General features: G+C 43.9%; 1 long non-coding RNA gene across 4 annotated transcripts; it reads right to left on the minus strand.

Moving 5' to 3' along the window:
* Positions 1-172: 172 nt before the first annotated feature.
* On the minus strand, positions 173-4224 carry LOC123045546 (uncharacterized). 4 transcript variants are annotated; one of them, XR_006421486.1, is made up of 3 exons: positions 3259-3972; positions 754-1759; positions 173-657 (listed from the first exon to the last, which is right to left on the minus strand). It is a non-coding gene; the product is annotated as an uncharacterized lncRNA (long non-coding RNA). The 4 variants fall into 4 exon arrangements; XR_006421489.1 differs by having other exon boundaries at positions 173-853; positions 1147-1759; positions 3259-3947; XR_006421488.1 differs by having other exon boundaries at positions 173-1521; positions 1613-1759; positions 3259-3832.
* Between the last annotated feature and the right edge of the window lie 14533 nt (positions 4225-18757).

Raw genomic sequence — 18757 nt, forward strand, 5'->3', positions numbered from 1 at the left:
TGTGCCTGGTTTTAGTTTTTCTTAATAAATAAACTAGTAAGTATGCACGTGCAACGCACGTCTCGACTAATATTATAATCATATATGACAATTATAAAAATATTTCCTTCATTCATTAATATAATATGTTTTTGAATATATTAATATAGACTACATACCGATTGCAAATAAGTGAACAAACACACTAAAACATGAATATATACATCCGATTCACAAACCACAGTTCAAAAACCAGTACATAGAGAAAGAGGAAACAAAATAAACAGAAAATGAATTGAACTTTTTACATGCCTTTATTCTTTTCTTCTCGTATCTATGAAGTTCACATGCAGTTCTCCTCCATGGTTTAAAAAACGCTGAGAAATGACTAAATAACTCATGAAAGCCTGGAACTTGTCCAACATGATCTTCTCAAAGGACATAAAAGGATGACTATAATCTCCAACTCATTGTTGGCAACAGTCTTAAATGTAATTAGTATAGCAGTGCTAATCTCATTTCATGTCTCGTGAGGAACTTCTTCCATCCTTGCTTGAAGAATAAACCGTCGAGTGAGGTGTCATAAACGGTCCTCCTGAAGCTCTCTTTGCCCAATCTTAGTCTTGCCAGCCCGTGCTTCGGGGTGTCCAAACAAGAGGCAACTTCTTTTGAAATTTTCTAGGTGGCCCGTAATGTACACACACAAAAAATGTGTGAGGACCCCAGTTAGAAAACTGTGGAAAAACAAAAACTGAGGAAATAATGAAAACTTACATACACCATCATCTGTACTTCAGCGTTAGTCCTAGTAAAGCGGTGTATGAAGGACGACCATGTGACCCATGGCAGAGCGGCAATAGGTTGCACAATTTACCTATGGCATAATAACAATTAGCTAATTGAACTGTGTATGACAAAATACAAGACAAAATGGGGAAAAGACACAACAAATATGTCCCAAAAAAGGACCAGCCACTCTGTGAACCGAGTTTCGAAAACAATTGACAACTTTGAAACTTTCAGCTAGAATACCAATTAATGGAGCTAGAATATCGATTAATGGACAAATTGTAGCGACACAAAAATTGAAATGAAAGTTCTAGGATAGGTGAAGCGCTGCGAGCATGTATGTAGCTCTGAGCATAAAAATCAGTCAAAAATTCTTACGTGTATCAATCTAGTTTGGAACACCCTACTCTGAGTTTCCATCAGATCAAGAGCACTGCTATGTTTTTGCACAAATCTTGTCAAGCTAAAATCTGCCCCTTAGAAAGCGGCAAGTAGCCAATGGAAACACATATCATAGCTGATCAACAAACATGTCATTTTGTCTACTAATACATTCAAGCATCAGTCGAATTGGCAAATTGACAATACAGAGAATGGCAAGATTGGTAAATGAATAGTCATTTCTCTTAGTTCCTTTCAGGCTCATCTGGTTTGACAGTCTGGCAAATGAGCAGTTCATCAACAATAGTAATACCAAAGCCAAATGAATAGTCATTTCTCTTGGTTCCTTTCAGGCTCATCTGGTTTGACAGTCTGGCAAATGAGCAGTTCATCAACAACAGTAATACCAAACCCATATCCATCTCACCGTCCTTATGCACGAACATGGAGCATGCCAACTTACCTTGGGGAGATACAAAAGAAAGGCAAGGATGCAGGTCGAGGGGAGGTTCTAGTTGATGCTGATGGAAATGGGCTTGATCTCCTTCAGTGCAGTGGAGATGGGAGTGCCAATCCGTTCGCGTGCATCATCCATATTTCTCACTGATGCCTACAATTTATGGAATAAGATCATATCGTTGAAAAAAACCAAATAGACTGAAGAAATAATACAGTAAGGACAGATTTTTTTTAGGAAATATGACTAAAAACACTAATTGACAAAGAGAAAAAAAATAAAACAAGAGGGTCTGAAGACTGATATATAACTAAAATCTCAGAACTAAAAGACTGAAGAATGATGCATTTGTTGTCCTAACACTTTCACATTCAGTCAAGGAAGTGTTCTGATATCTAGATACAACAGATGGATACCCTATCCCGCATCATGTGTTCATGTGTGTCGATCTGTAGCGATGGCGTCGTTGCCATGATCGTCCCTTCCATAGATCCAACTTGTCAAAGCCGGATTCGTGCAGATTGAGGTCAGCGTTACCGGATCCGTGCAGATTGAGGTCGTGTTCACCAAATCTGTGCACATCCAACTTCCATATACCTATTGGCAATGTATAAATTCTTGTCCTTTTCTGACTGTTTTTCTGGAGCACAACATTTAGTTATATCCTTGTTGTCAAAGTGAAATTGCAGATTATGCCTCTTCTGTATGCATTCCTAATAGCTTAGACTGGCCTCGTTATTCTCCTTGTAATTATAAGGAATCTGTTTAGTCTTGCAAGTTGCTCTTTCCAGCATACAATCGTGTTGTTATGAATATTTATTTGCTTCATATACCATACATTTTGTTTTTCATAATGCAACAATTGCTTGTGCTGTAACTAACATGTTGAAGTAGAAATTATTGTTTCCCATGCACCCATTACATTTTCCTAACACTGATAATATACTTTTTTGCGTGTGAACAAAAAAATGGATAGAATTTACATATCCACGTGAGAACAGTATCATTGACTATTTCTTTTTCACACTGGATCAATTATTCCTTGTCTTGCACCTATTCTTAAATTTTGCAGTGTAGTTTGTTGCTTCCTGGGTTTCTATATTGTCAGAAATTTTCAGCATGTATCACTGGTATTGCTGTAGAGCCCATTTCTATCCTGGAAAGCATGCATTCTAAAGCGTAAACATGCATTTCCTTACCTTCCCCGCTCTTGGCCATCTACGAGATGCGTGTTTGCAAGGGATCAGGCCGCCCACCCCATCTGAACAACCAGGCTGCTGTTAATTTAGGTGATTTCCCTGCATAACTTTTTGTTTGTCTAGGGCTCTGAGCCATAACTTTTTGGTTGATTCATTCAACTTTATAGCTGCATGGAATCGATGAACTCAGGGCATTAATAGATTTCTCCTCGATTGGAATGTTCAGACAATCAAAAGAGAGAATGAAAAGCTTTGTGAGCATAAACACAAACACTTGGTGGTCAGGTTTTTTTGGATTATCCTATTTATGCTAGATCTGAGGCATGAATCAACAAAAATAATGCTTATGCGCCAACACAAGAATCCCAGCTCATTCCACCGTATGGTATAGTGGGCGAGATAATTTAGTAATCTTCTCTCGGCTTCAAGGAAGAAAAGAATGAAACTACTAACCTTTCTCTGGCCAGCGGACAGAGGGCATGGGATGGTGTTGTGCATGTCCAGCGGCGGGAGGAAGGAGGAGCTGGCATCAGGGAGCACGACGACAGCAGGGAAGTCAATGCCGCGGCATGCCGAAAGCCAAAGGAATGCGCCGCCTTCACGCACGCGCCCTCCACCCCACAGCCGCCATGGAACCGTCGCGCCCCCGTGCCACAAGGGCCGGCTCCCTCAGCTTCGTTGCCGCGCCTTGCACGCAGCGCCGTCTCCCTGGCCGCCTGTTGCATTCGGTGCCGCCGCCGATGGTCGAGGGAGGAAAGGGACCCTGCCGCCACCGACGAAGGCCGAGCCCGCTGCGTCCCGTGCCGCTGCCGCTACTCGATGGAGGAGAGGGACCACGCCGCCCGTCGACATAGGTTGAGCCCCTACTCGCCGCTCCGTTGCTGCTGCTCGAGGGAGGAGGGTCGTGCGTCGTCGGCCGTCGGGCGTGTGGGTTTTATTTTAGCGAGGGGCGGTGGCGATAGGTGCGGGGAGGCAGGGGCTAGAAGAGATGCAATCACGGAGAAGTTAGCGATTACATTTGCGTGATTGTAGGGACATCACACGCGTAGGTGGAATATTCCCTGCAGGTGAAGCACGGTCAGCCAACGGAAGTTGCTACATGCACACCGTAGAGGTATTAGATCAATGATGGCTGTTAGATTCAGATTTGTGGGTCTAATCGTGCGGTGGTGAATGAGTCGTCCGGTGTGCTGGGGGTAATTGCGGGGTGCACTTAAAAAAGTTCTTGTTGGATTGTTTAATAGTAGTGGAGATTGTCGTAGGGGCTAGTTCGTATGGGTCTCCTTTTTTTTATGTATCTTGAATGTAACAAGTTTTACAGATACTAATGTTATTGTGTAGCCACCTGACAAGAGATGCATAATTGTATGTAACTATATACAGGATGACAATCAAGGCCACAATGTACTGTTATTTTGCTTACTGCTGCAAACAAGGTTTCTGATTACTCTATGATTTGAATGCCTCAGAATTTCTCCTGCCAGTTTTTTCTATCTTTTGCCCCATGCAAAACATTGCATTGGAGCATGTGCAGTGCAAAAAAATAAGAGGAGAAAAAATGAAAGTGAAAGAAGACGAAAGCAAAATAAATAAATTATTAGGTTCTTTTAGGAAATGTCATCATGGCTTAGCTTTATTTCACACTTCCCCCATTCCATAATGTAATGCATATAGATTTTTAAAAAACTCAAACCACACAAACTTTGACCAAGTTTGTGGAGGAAAACATTTACATGTAGAATGCCAAATATATGTCATTAGATTCATCATAAGATGTAGTTTTGTTTTAATATTTTTGGTATTGCAGATATAAATAGTTTTCTCTATAAACTTGATCAAAATTTACAAAGTTGACTTCTCAAAAAATCTATATGCGCTGCATTAGGAACAGGGCAAACTAGGATACATCATTTAAGTTCAAAAAAAACAAGGACACATAATTCAAAAACCAACCTGTAATAAACAGGGGAGGATTCTTCGTCCACAAACCCTAACCATACTAGCTAACTCGTGAGCAACACAGTTTGAAAAAAGGTTGCACACTAGGCAGGAGCCCATTCGGATTGGATCCGAGCGAAAATTGGTGTGGACTCCTAGTGGGCCAAGTGTTGAGCCCACGTCGGAGGTGTATATAAAGGGGAGTGGGGTGCACCATTTATGTTTGATATTTTTCTCCCTACCACAACCGCCGCCACTCCCGTTGCCCCTATGCCTTGCGACCAGACCTTGGAGGCATCGTATTTGCGGTGCTTGGACGAACCGTTCGAGAGAAACGCAAGGAGCTATTCGAGGGATCCACAAGGAACTGTTCGCCAGGAGATCGGTTGCGTGAGGATTTGGCGGCTCGGTTGATCGGCTACACGCATCACCAACTCTACTCTCGTTGCAGTGACTGCGCGTGTAGTGGTAAAAACCGATCCACGGTCTATCTCCAGCAGTATGTTTTTGGTTGCGCGGTTAAAATTTTAATTTGCCCTAACGTAGCCACGTGCCCCTAATCTTTCCACTGGGATTAGCTTGTGGACCACTCTGCCCCCATGACCCCTTTCAGTTTCTGATGAGGACATGACTACCTTGGATAAGACCAAAAATATTGCATACATGCATATTTGTCAGGTGATTTCTAGTACAAATTATTCAATAATCTATTTATGTTATCCAGAACAAAAATACTTCACACACTTTTGTGTTTTGTCTAATTACAGGTGTATGGGACATTTGTACAATCCACATATGAAGATAAGGCAAAAGGAGAAGTTTGGGTTCTGTTCAAAAAGTCCTCTCTGATACCACTTCCTATAGGCGGGGGTGTCCCGATCTTTCGATGAGATGATAACTATCAATTTGGTGAAGATGACTTTGACGATCCGACTACAAACGTGCACGACGTTGCGCGTTAACAATCGCTAAACCAACTCCAAGAGGTTATTGACCACGCCGGAGCACAATCAACCTAACCACGAAGGTCTATTCCTGCAAGCAATCGAAGAACAAGCAAGAATATGATAAAAGCAATCTGAATATTGTGAGTATATATGAAGTATTGATAAAGGTGGGGGTCCGTAAGCGGTCTTGGTCTGGTCGTTGGACACAAACGAAGTACACGAAGTTGCAATGGCTAACTTTTAACTAAACAAATCCTAAGGAAAAAGCTACTAGATGGATCTACTTATATAGGAGCAAAGGGTGGCGGCCAAGGAGGTGGGAGAACGTTCCAAGGCAGCCTAAAACCAACCCTAGGTCGTACAAGGCTCATGGGCCCAAGTGGAGGTGATACAACACCTTTGGACTTGTTGTTTGACTCGGATTCTGCTGCAGCGTCAGATTGTTTCATCGATATCTCAATGCTCCGGACGAATTTGAAGGTGAATCCAACTGGGTTGGAAAGAGCACGAAATCTACTTTCCAACGAAAAAAGAATCACCCAATTTAGAGTCCGTATGAAAAAGTTGTTGGCATTTTGAGTCAGGTATGTCTGCGCAGTCCAAATCTGAATCCAAAACGTGAGAAACTTGGACTCTATCTTTTCTTGGCCCAAAAGTGACATGAGAGGACTTTTTGAACAGAACACAAACTTCTCCTTTTGCCTTATCTTCATATGTGGATTATACAAATGTCCCATACACCTGTAATTAGACAAAACACAAAAGTGTGGGAAGTATTTTTGTTCTGGATAACATAAATAGATTATTGAATAGTTTGTACTAGAAATCATTTGACAAATATGCATATATGCAATATTTTTGGTCTTATCCAAGGTAGTCATGTCCTCATCATCCTCCCCTTCTTGAAAACAAAGCCGTCTTCGGCGTTGCTTAATCTAAAATGTGGCTACCAAAAGAGACATGGTGTACATGTTGTATATGTATATGTCATCCATTTTTACTTCCCTATGTTTTTGCACATATGACACATGTATACATGAGTAACCTTCATAGTTCATAAAATCTAAAGCCAAAATATTATGACAAGAAGTAGAAGGCATGAAAATATTGTAATTCGGTTTGCACATATAAGCAAAGCTCTTATTCATTTCAAAAGATTGACAATGTTCATCATTAAATCATCCTAACATTGGTGAATAAACCTTATTTGCAGCAAATTTACATGTTGCAACATGCTTAAATAAGCAAACATGCAATAAGTCATTGGTCACAGAATCATCACCAAGATTAGAGGTCATATCAAAATGATTAAACATTGGTTCTTTTGCATCAACAGTTAATTCAATGGGTGCACTCAAAATTGTTGGTATTTTAGTTGTTTGATCACATAACTCATTCATTACTGTAACACAATTCTCTAAAATAGGTGGTGTGCCAAAATCAATAGGTAACTCAACACATGATATATTCAAGTTAACTAGGCAAGCATCATTTGAAGGAAATATGCCCTAGAGGCAATAATAAAGTTATTATTTATTTCCTTATATCATGATAAATGTTTCTTATTCATGCTAGAATTGTATTAACCGGAAACATAATACATGTGTGAATACATAGACAAACAGATTGTCACTAGTATGCCTCTACTTGACTAGCTTGTTGATCAAAGATGGTTATGTTTCCTAGCCATAGACATGAGTTGTCATTTGATTAACGGGATCACATCATTAGGAGAATGATGTGATTGACATGACCCATTTCGTTAGCTTAGCACACGATCGTTTAGTATGTTGCTGTTGCTTTCTTCATGACTTATACATGTTCCTATGACTATGAGATTATGCAACTCCCGTTTATCGGAGGAACACTTTGTGTGCTACCAAACGTTACAAGGTAACTGGGTGATTATAAAGGTGCTCTACAGGTGTCTCTGAAGGTACATGTTGGGTTGGCGTATTTCAAGATTAGGCTTTGTCACTCCGATTGTCGGAGAGGTATCTCTGGGCCCTCTCGGTAATACACATCACTTAAGCCTTGCAAGCATTGCAACTAATGAGTTACTTGCGGGATGATGTATTACGGAACGAGTAAAGAGACTTGCCGGTAACGAGATTGAACTAGGTATTGAGATAGCGACGATCGAATCTCGGGCAAGTAACATACCGATGACAAAGGGAACAACGTATGTTGTTATGCGGTCTGACCGATAAAGATCTTCGTAGAATATGTGGGAGCCAATATGAGCATCCAGGTTCCGCTATTGGTTATTGACCAGAGACGTGTCTCGATCATGTCTACATAGTTCTCGAACCCGTAGGGTCCGCATGCTTAACGTTACGATGACAGTTATATTATGAGTTTATATGTTTTGATGTACCGAAGGTTGTTCGGAGTCCCAGATGTGATCAGGGACATGACGAGGAGTCTCAAAAGGGTCGATACATGAAGATTGATATACTGGAAGCCTATGTTTGTATATCGGAAGTGTTCCGGGTGAAATCGGGATTTTACCGGAGTACCGGGAGGTTACCGGAACCCCCCGGGAGGTTAATGGGCCTTAGTGGGCCTTTACGGAGAAGAGGAGAGGCGGCCAGGGCTGGGCCGCGCGCCCCTCCCCCTTAGTCCGAATAGGACAAGGAGAGGGGGCGGCGTCCCCCCTTCCTTCCTCTCTCCCTCCTCTTTCCCCCCTCCCAAGTCCTAATCCAACTAGGAAAGGGGGGAGTCCTACTCCCGGTGACAGTAGGACTCCTCCCGGCACGCCTCTCACCTTGGCCGGCCGCACCCCCCTTGCTCCTTTATATACGGGGGCAGGGGGCACCCTAGAGACACAACAATTGATCGTTTGATCTTTTAGCCGTGTGCGGTGCCCCCCTCCACCATAGTCCACCTCGATAATACTGTAGCGGTGCTTAGGCGAAGCCCTGCGTCGGTAGAACATCATCATCGTCACCACGCCGTCGTGCTGACGAAACTCTCCCTCAACACTCGGCTAGATCGGAGTTCGAGGGACGTCATCGGGCTGAACGTGTGCTGAACTCGGAGGTGCCGTACGTTCGGTACTTGATCGGTCGGATCATGAAGACGTACGACTACATCAACCGCGTCGTGCTAACGCTTCCGCTTACGGTCTACAAGGGTATGTAGACAACACTCTCCCCTCTCATTTCTATGCATCACCATGATCTTGCGTGCGCGCAGGATTTTTTTTGAAATTACTACGTTCCCCAACAGTGGCATCAGAGCCAGGTTTTATGCGTAGATGTCATATGCACGGGTAGAACACAAATGAGTTGTGGGCGATATAAGTCATACTGCTTACCATCATGTCATACTTTGGTTCAGCGGTATTGTGAGATGAAGCGGCCCAGACCGACATTACGCGTACGCTTACGCGAGACTTGTTTCACCGCCACAAGCACTAGTTGCTTAAAGGTGACCGGCGGGTGTCTGTCTCTCTCACTTTAGTTGAACCGAGTATGGCTACGCCCGGTCCTTGCGAAGGTTAAAACATCACCAACTTGACAAACTATCTTTGTGGTTTTGATGCGTAGGTAAGAACGGTTCTTGCTCAGCCCGTAGCAGCCACGTAAAATTTGCAACAACAAAGTACAAGATGTCTAACTTGTTTTTGCAGGGCATGCTGTGATGTGATATGGTCAAGACATGATGCTAAATTTTATTGTATGAGATGACCATGTTTTGTAACCGAGTTATCGGCAACTGGCAGGAGCCATATGGTTGTCGCTTTATTGTATGCAATACAATCGCCCTGTAATGCTTTACTTTATCACTAAGCGGTAGCGATAGTCGTAGAAGCATAAGATTGGCGAGACGACAACGATGCTACGATGGAGATCAAGGTGTCGCGCCGGTGACGATGGTGATCATGACGGTGCTTCAAAGATGGAGATCACAAGCACAAGATGATGATGATGGCCATATCATATCACTTATATTGATTGCATGTGATGTTTATATTTTATGCATCTTATCTTGCTTTGATAGCATTATAAGATGATCATGTTGGGGAACGTAGTAATTTCAAAAAAATTCCTACGCACATGCAAGACCATGGTGATGCATAGCAACGAGAGGGCAGAGTGTTGTCCACGTACCCTCGTAGACCGAAAGCGGAAGCGTTAGAACAATGTGGTTGATGTAGTCGTTCGTCTTCACGGCCCGGCCGATCATGCACCGAAACTACGGCACCTCCGAGTTCTAGCACACGTTCAGCTCGATGATGTCCCTCGAACTCCGATCCAGCCGAGTGTCGAGGGAGAGTTCCGTCAGCACGACGGTGTGGTGACGATCTTGATGTTCTACCATCGCAGGGCTTCGCCTAAGCACCCGCTACAATATTATCGAGGAGGACTATGGTGGAGGGGGGCACCGCACACGTCTAAGAGATCAAGAGATCAATTGTTGTCTCTAGAGGTGCCCCCCTGCCCCCGTATATAAAGGATCAAGGGGGAGGGGGCGGCCGGCCAGGAGGAGGCGCGCCAAGGGGGGAGTCCTACTCCCACCGGGAGTAGGACTCCTCCTTCCCTTCTTGGAGTAGGAGAGAAGGAAAGAGGGGGAGAGGAGGAAGGAAAAGGGGGCTGCACCCCTTGTCCAATTCGGACCAGAGGGGGGCTGCGCGCCTCCTTTCTTTCGGCCTCTCTCCTCTATTCTCGTATGGCCCAATAAGGCCCATATACTCCCCGACGAATTCCCGTAACTCTCCGATACTCCGAGAAATACCCGAATCACTTGGAACCTTTCCGAAGTCCGAATATAGTCGTCCAATATATCGATCTTTACATATCGACCATTTGGAGACTCCTCATCATATCCCCGATCTCATCTGGGACACCGAACTCCTTCGGTACATCAAAACACATAAACTCATAATATAACTATCATCGAAACCTTAAGCGTGCGGACCCTACGGGTTCGAGAACAATGTAGACATGACCGAAACACGTTTCTGGTCAATAACCAATAGCGGAGCCTGGATGCTCATATTGCCCCCCACATATTCTACGAAGATTTTTATCGAACAAACCGCATAACAACATACGTTGTTCTCTTTGTCATTGGTATGTTACTTGTCCGAGATTCGATCGTCGGTATCTCAATACCTAGTTCAATCTCGTTACCGGCAAGTCTCTTTACTCGTTATGTAATACATCATCTCGCAACTAACTCATTAGTCACATTACTTGCAAGGATTATAGTGATGTGTATTACCGAGAGGGCCCAGAGATACCTCTCCGACAATCGGAGTGACAAATCCTAATCTCGAAATACGCCAACCCAACAAGTACCTTCGGGGACACTTGTAGAGCACCTTTATAATCACCCAGTTACGTTGTGACGTTTGGTATCACACAAAGTATTCCTCCGGTAAATGGGAGCTGTATAATCTCATAGTCACAGGAACATGTATAAGTCATGAAGAAAGGAGTAGCAACATACTAAACGATCAAGTGCTAAGCTAACAGAATGGGTCAATTCAATCACATCATTCTCTCAATGATGTGATCTCGTTAATCAAATGACAACTCTTTTGTCCATGGTTAGGAAACATAACCATCTTTGATAAACGAGCTAGTCAAGTAGAGGCATACTAGTGACACTCAGTTTGTCTATGTATTCACACATGTATCATGTTTCCGGTTAATACAATTATAGCATGAATAATAAACATTTATCATGATGTAAGGAAATAAATAATAACTTTATTATTGCCTCTAGGGCATATTTCCTTCAGTCTCCCACTTGCACTAGAGTCAATAATCTAGTCTAGTTCACATCGCCATGTGATTTAACACCAATATTCACATCTGTATGTGATTAATACACATAGTTCACATCGTTCATGTGATCAACACCCAAAGGGTTTACTAGAGTCAATAATCTAGTTCACATCGCTATGTGATTAACACCCAAAGAGTACTAAGGTATGATCATGTTTTGCTTGTGAGAGAAGTTTAGTCAACGGGTCTGTCACATTCAGAGCCATATGTATTTTGCAAATATTCTATGTCTACAATGCTCTGCACGGAGCTAATCTAGCTTATTGCTCCCACTTTCAATATGTATCCAGATTGAGACTTAGAGTCATCTGGATCAGTGTAAAAGTTTGCATCGACGTAACCCTTTACGACGAACCTTTTGTCACCTCCATAATTGAGAAACATATCCTTATTCCACTAAGGATAATTTTGACCAATATCCAGTGATCTACTCCTAGATCACTATTGTACTCCCTTGCCAAACCAGGGCAGAGTATACAATAAGTCTGGTCCATAGCATGGCATGATTTTATAGAACCTATGACTGATGCATAGGGAATGACTTTCATTCTCTTTCTATTTTCTGCCGTGGTCGGGATTTGAGTCTTACTCAATTTCATACATTTGCAACATAGGCAAGAACTCTTTCTTTGACAGTTCCATTTTGAACTACTTCAAAATCTTGTCAAGGTATGTACTCATTGAAAATCTTATCAAGCGTCTTGATCTATCTCAATAGATCTTGATGCTCAATATGTAAGTAGCTTTACTGAGGTCTTTCTTTTAAAGAACTCCTTTCAAACATTTCTTTATGCTTTCCAGAAAAATTGTACATCATTTCAACAATATGTCACTCACATATACTTATCAGAAAGGCTGTAGTGCTCCCACTCACTTTATTGTAAATACAGGCCTTTCCAAAGGTCTGCATAAAACCATATGCTTTGATCAACTCATCAAAGCGTATATTCCAACTCCGAGATGCTTGCACCAGTCCATTGATGGATTGCTGGAGCTTGCACACTTTGTTAGCACCTTTAGGATTGACAAAACCTTCTGGTTGCATCATATACAACTCTTCTTTAATAAATCCATTAAGGAATGCAGTTTTGACATCCATTTGCCAGGTTTCATAAAATGTGGCAATTGCTAACATGATTCGGATAGACTTAAGCATCGTTATGAGTGAGAAAATCTCATCGTATTCAACATCTTGAACTTGTCGAAAACCTTTCGCAATAAGTCGAGCTTTGTAGATAGTAACACTACTATCAGTGTTCATCTTCCTCTTCAAGATCCATTTATTTTCTATGGCTTGCCGATCATCGGGCAAGACAACCAAAGTCCACACTTTGTTCTCATACATGGATCCCATCTCAGATTTCATGGCCTCAAGCCATTTCGCAGAATCTGGGCTCATCATCGCTTCCTCATAGTTCGTAGGTTCATCATGGTCTAGTAACATGACTTCCAGAACAGGATTACCGTACCACTTTGGTGCGGATCTTACTCTGGAAGACCTACGAGATTTTGCAGTAACTTGATCTGTAGTTTCATGATCATTATCATTAGCTTCCTCATTAATTGGTGTAGGAATCACTGGAACCGATTTCTGTGATGAACTACTTTCCAATTCGGGAGAAGGTACAATTACCTCATCAAGTTCTACTTTCCTCCCACTCACTTCTTTCGAGAGAAACTCCTTCTCTAGAAAGGATCCATTTTTAGCAACGAATATCTTGCCTTTGGATCTGTGATAGAAGGTGTATCCAACAGTTTCCTTTGGGTATCCTATGAAGACACATTTCTCCGATTTGGGTTCGAGCTTATCAGGTTGAAGCTTTTTCACATAAGCATCGCAGCCCCAAACTTTAAGAAACGACAACTTTGGTTTCTTGCCAAACCACAGTTCATAAGGTGTCATCTCAACGGATTTTGATGGTGCCCTCTTTAAAGGGAATGCAGCTGTCTCTAATGCATAACCCCAAAACGATAGTGGTAAACCGATAAGAAACATCATAGATCGCACAACGTCCAATAAAGTGCGGTTACGATGTTCGGACACACCATTACGCTGTGGTGTTCCAGGCGGTGTGAACTGTGAAACTATTCCACATTGTTTTATATGAATGCCAAACTCGTAACTCAAATATTCTCCTCCATGATTAGATCGTAGAAACTTTATTTTCTTGTTACGATGATTCTCCACTTCACTCTGAAATTCTTTGAACTTTTCAAATGTTTCAGACTTGTGTTTCATTAAGTAGATATACTCATATCTGCTCAAATCATCGTGTGAAGGTCAGAAAATAATAATACCCGCCACGAGCATCAACACTCATTGGACCACATACATCGGTATGTATTATTTCCAATAAGTCACTAGCTCATTCCATTGTTCCGGAGAACGGAGTTTTAGTCATCTTGCCCGTAAGGCATGGTTCGCAAGCATCAAATGATTCATAACCAAGTGATTTCAAAAGTCCATCAACATGGAGTTTATTCATGCGCTTTACACTGATATGACCCAAACGGCAGTGCCACAAATAAGTTGCACTATCATTATCAACTTTGCATCTTTTGGCATCAATATTATGATTATGTGTATCACTACGATCGAGATCCAACAAACTATTTTCATTGGGTGTATGACCATCGAAGGTTTTATTCATGTAAACAAAACAACAATTATTCTCTGATTTTTAAATGAATAACCGTATTGCAATAAACATGATCAAATCATATTCATGCTCAACGCAAACGCCAAATAACATTTATTTAGGTTCAACACTAATCCCGAAAGTATAGGGAGTGTGCGATGATGATCATATCAATCTTGGAACCACTTCCAACACACACATCGTCACTTCACCCTCAACTAGTTTCTGTTTATTCTGTAACTCATGTTTCGAGTTACTAATCTTAGTAACCGAACAAGTATCAAATACTAAGGGGCTACTATAAACACTAGTAAGGTACACATCAATAACTTGTATATCAAATATACCCTTGTTCACTTTTCCATCCTTCTTATCCACAAAATATTCAAGGCATTTCCGCTTCCAGTGACCATTTCCTTTGCAATAGAAGCACTTAGTTTCAGGCTTTGGTCCAGCTTTGGGCTTCTTCACGGGAGTGACAACTTGCTTGCCATTCGACTTGAAGTTCCCTTTTTTTCCTTTGCCCTTTTCTTGAAACTAGTGATCTTGTTTAATCATCAACACTTGATGCTCTTTCTTGATTTCTACCTTCGTCGATTTCAGCATCACGAAGAGCTCGGGCATCGTTTTCTTCATCCCTTGCATTATAGTTCATCACGAAGTTCCACTAACTTGGTGATGGTGACTAGAGAACTCTGCCAATCACTATCTTATCTGGAAGATTAACTCCCACTTGATTCAAGCGATTGCAATACTCAGACAATCTAAGCACTTGCTCACTAGTTGAGCAATTCTCCTCCATCTTTTAGGCAAAGTATTTGTCAGAGGTCTCATACCTCTTGACACGGGCATGAGTTTGAAATACCAATTTCATCTCATGGAACATATCATATGTTCCATGATGTTTCAAAAACGTTTGTGTAGTCCCGGTTCTAAGCCATAAAGCATGGTGCACAAAACTATCAAGTAGTCATCATATTGAGCTAGCCAAACATTCATAACGTTTGCATCTGCACCTGCAATATAGGTCTATCACCTAGCGGTGCATCAAGGACATAATTTTTCTGTGCAGCAATGAGGATAAACCTCAGATCACGGACCAAGTCCGCATCATTGCTACTATCATCTTTCAACTTAGTTTTCTCTAGGAACACATATAAAAACATAGGGAAGCAAAAATATAGGGAAGCAACAACACAAGCTATTGATCTACAACATAATTTGCAAAATACTACCAGGACTAAGTTCATGATAAATTAAAGTTCAATTAGTCATATTACTTAAGAACTCCCACTTAGATAGACATCTCTCTAATCATCTAAGTGATCACGTGATCCAAATCAACTAAACCATGTCCGATCATCACGTGAGATGGAGTAGTTTTCAATGGTGAACATCACTATGTTGATCATATCTACTATATGATTCACGCTCGACCTTTCGGTCTCAGTGTTCCGAGGCCATATCTGTATATGCTAGGCTCGCCAAGTTTAACCTTAGTATTCCGCGTGTGCAACTGTTTTGCACCCGTTGTATTTGAACGTAGAGTCTATCACACCCGATCATCACGTGGTGTCTCAGCACGAAGAACTTTCGCAACGGTGCATACTCAGGGAGAACACTTATACCTTGAAATTTAGTGACAGATCATCTTATAGTGCTACCTCAAACAAAACAGAATAAGATTTATAAAAGATAAACATCACATGCAACCAAAATATGTGACATGATATGGCCATCATCATCTTCTGTCTTTGATCTCCATCTCCAAAGCATCATCATGATCTCCATCGTCACTGGCATGACACCATGATCTTCATCATCTTGATATATATCAATGTGTCGTCACATGGTCGTCTCGCCAACTATTGCTCTTGCAACTATTGCTATCGCATAGTGATAAAGTAAAGCAATTATTTGGCGCTTGCATCTTATGCAACTAAGAGACAACCATAGGGCTCCTGCCCATTGCCGATAACTTCAACAAAACAGGATCATCTCATACAACAACTTATATCTCATCACGTCTTGACCATATCACATCACAACACCCTGCAAAAACAAGTTAGACATCCTCTACTTTGTTGTTTCTAGTTTTACGTGGCTGCTACGGGCTTAGCAAGAACCGTTCTTACCTACGCATCAAAACCACAAAAATAGCTCGTCAAGTTAGTGCTGTTTTAACCTTCGCAAGGACCGGGCGTAGCCACACTCGGTTCAACTAAAGTTGGAGAAACTGACAACCGCCAGCCACCTATGTGCAAAGCACGTTGGTAGAACCAGTCTCGCGTAAGCGTACGCGTAATGTCGGTCCGGGCCGCTTCATCCAACAATACTGCCGAACCAAAGTATGACATGCTGGTAAGCAATATGACTTGTATCGCCCACAACTCACTTGTGTTCTACTCGTGCATATAACATCGACGCATAAAACCAAGGCTCGGATGCCACTGTCGGGGAACGTAGTAATTTCAAAAAAAATCCTACGCACACGCAAGATCATGGTGATGCATAGCAACGAGAGGGGAGAGTGTTATCCACATACCCTCGTAGACCGAAAGCGGAAGCGTTAGAACAACGCGGTTGATGTAGTCGTTCGTCTTCACGGCCCGACCGATCAAGCACCGAAACTACGGCACCTCCGAGTTCTAGCACACGTTCAGCTCGATGACGTCCCTCGAACTCCGATCCAACCGAGTGTCGAGGGAGAGTTCCGTCAGCATGACGGCGTGGTGACGATCTTGATGTTCTACCGTCGCAGGGCTTTGCCTAAGCACCCCTACAATATTATCGAGGAGGACTATGGTGGAGGGGGCACCGCACACGGCTAAGAGATCAAGAGATCAATTGTTGTCTCTAGAGGTGCCCCCCTGCCCCTGTATATAAAGGATCAAGGGGGAGGGGGCGGCCGGCCAGGAGGAGGCGCGCCAAGGGGGGAGTCCTACTCCCACCGGGAGTAGGACTCCTCCTTCCCTTGTTGTAGTAGGAGAGAAGGAAAGAGGGGGAGAGGAGGAAGGAAAATGGGGCTACACCCCTTGTCCAATTCGGACCAGAGGGGGTGTAACGCCCCGGATCCGATGCGCCAGGTGTCTGCCAGTTATTCGCCTTCGTTGCCATGTCATTTGCTTGCGTGTTGTATTTTGCCATGTCATAATTCGCATTGTGTCATCTTGTGCATTGCATTGCATCGCATACGTGTTCGTCTCATGCATCCGAGCCTTTTCACTGTTGTCCGTTTTGCGATCCGGCACTCCTATGTCCTCTGGCGTCCCCCTCTTCTCTCTTTTTGTGAGTGGGTGTTAAGCGTTCTCGGAATGGACCGAGTCTTGGCAAGCGGCCTTGCTATAGCACCGGTAGACCGCCTGTCAAGTTTCGTGCCATTTGGAGGTCGTTTGATACTCCAACGGTTAACCGCGTAGCCCGAAACCCCCCTTCTCTTTGCAGCCCAACACCCCTTCCAAAGTGGCCCAAAACCCATCTAACTCCCCTCCATGCTCTCGGTCGTTCGATCACGATCGTGTGGGCGAAAATCTCTCCTCATTTGGACTCTCCTAACTCCCTCTACCTATATATTTGTGCCTCCTCCCGAAAATCCCGGTCTAACCCTAGCCATCTTCATCCTCGCGCCGCCGGACACGTCCGCCCGAGCCAGACATGTCCGCCGGCCACCTCGCTCCGTCCTATCCGGTGCTGCCACGTCGCCTTCCCTGCCGCCACAGCCAACCAGCCGCCGCCACGTCACCGCCGTCCGTCCCACGCACCGTCGCTGGCCCGCCGCGGCCCGCAGCGGGCCCCCGAGGCCCAAGCCGCCCGCCGCCCGATCCCGCGGGCTCCGCCGCCTGCTCCGACGTGCCCCGCCGCCTCCTGCTCGCCCGCCGGCGCCGTCCTTCGCCGCCCGGCCTTCCCGCCGGCGAGCTCCACCGGAGCCGCCTCGCCTCTGCCGCGCCCCGCGTCAGGGCCCCGCCGCCGCCCGTGTCGCCCGACCGGAGTGCCGCCGCCTGCCTCCCCGTCTCCCTCGCCGGCGCGCCGCCATCGCCGGCCCTCGCTCCCGGCCGTCCCCGCCGCCGCGCTGGCCCCGCGGGTCCTCCGACCTCGTCGCCAGCCCCGCCAGGCCGGATCTCGCCGCCGCGGCTCCGGGATCCGTCCCTCGCCGGAGTTCCCCCGCCCGATCCATGAGGGTGGATCAGATCCACCGGTCCATCCATCCAAACGGCCTCCCCATCCCGGATCCCTCCATCCCGGAACGCCTCCGTCCCGTTTCTCCGCGAGGGTATAAATTCTGCTAAGTCCCCGATTGTTTTGACATTATCATGCCATGTTCATCGCATCATATCTCTGCATCCGTAGCTCCGTTTTGTGCGTGTAATATGTCAAATTGTTCATCTCAAAGAGTACTTCATTTCATTCCATTGCATCATGTTCATTTGAGCTCATCTTGAGGCCTGAATCATCGTTGTAAGAGTGCTATATGATGTTGTCTGCTGTCTGTTAACAGAACTTGCTCTTTTGTCATTTTTGCCATGTTTGATGTGTGCATCCTATGAGGTTGATGTCTACATGTGTTTTGATCTATGCCATGCCATCTTTACAGTGGTGTATGCCATGTATTTTTTGTGGTCAATGTGATGAC

This window comes from Triticum aestivum, chromosome 2B (assembly GCF_018294505.1).
Source record: "Triticum aestivum cultivar Chinese Spring chromosome 2B, IWGSC CS RefSeq v2.1, whole genome shotgun sequence".
NCBI classification, from domain to species: Eukaryota; Viridiplantae; Streptophyta; class Magnoliopsida; order Poales; family Poaceae; genus Triticum; species Triticum aestivum.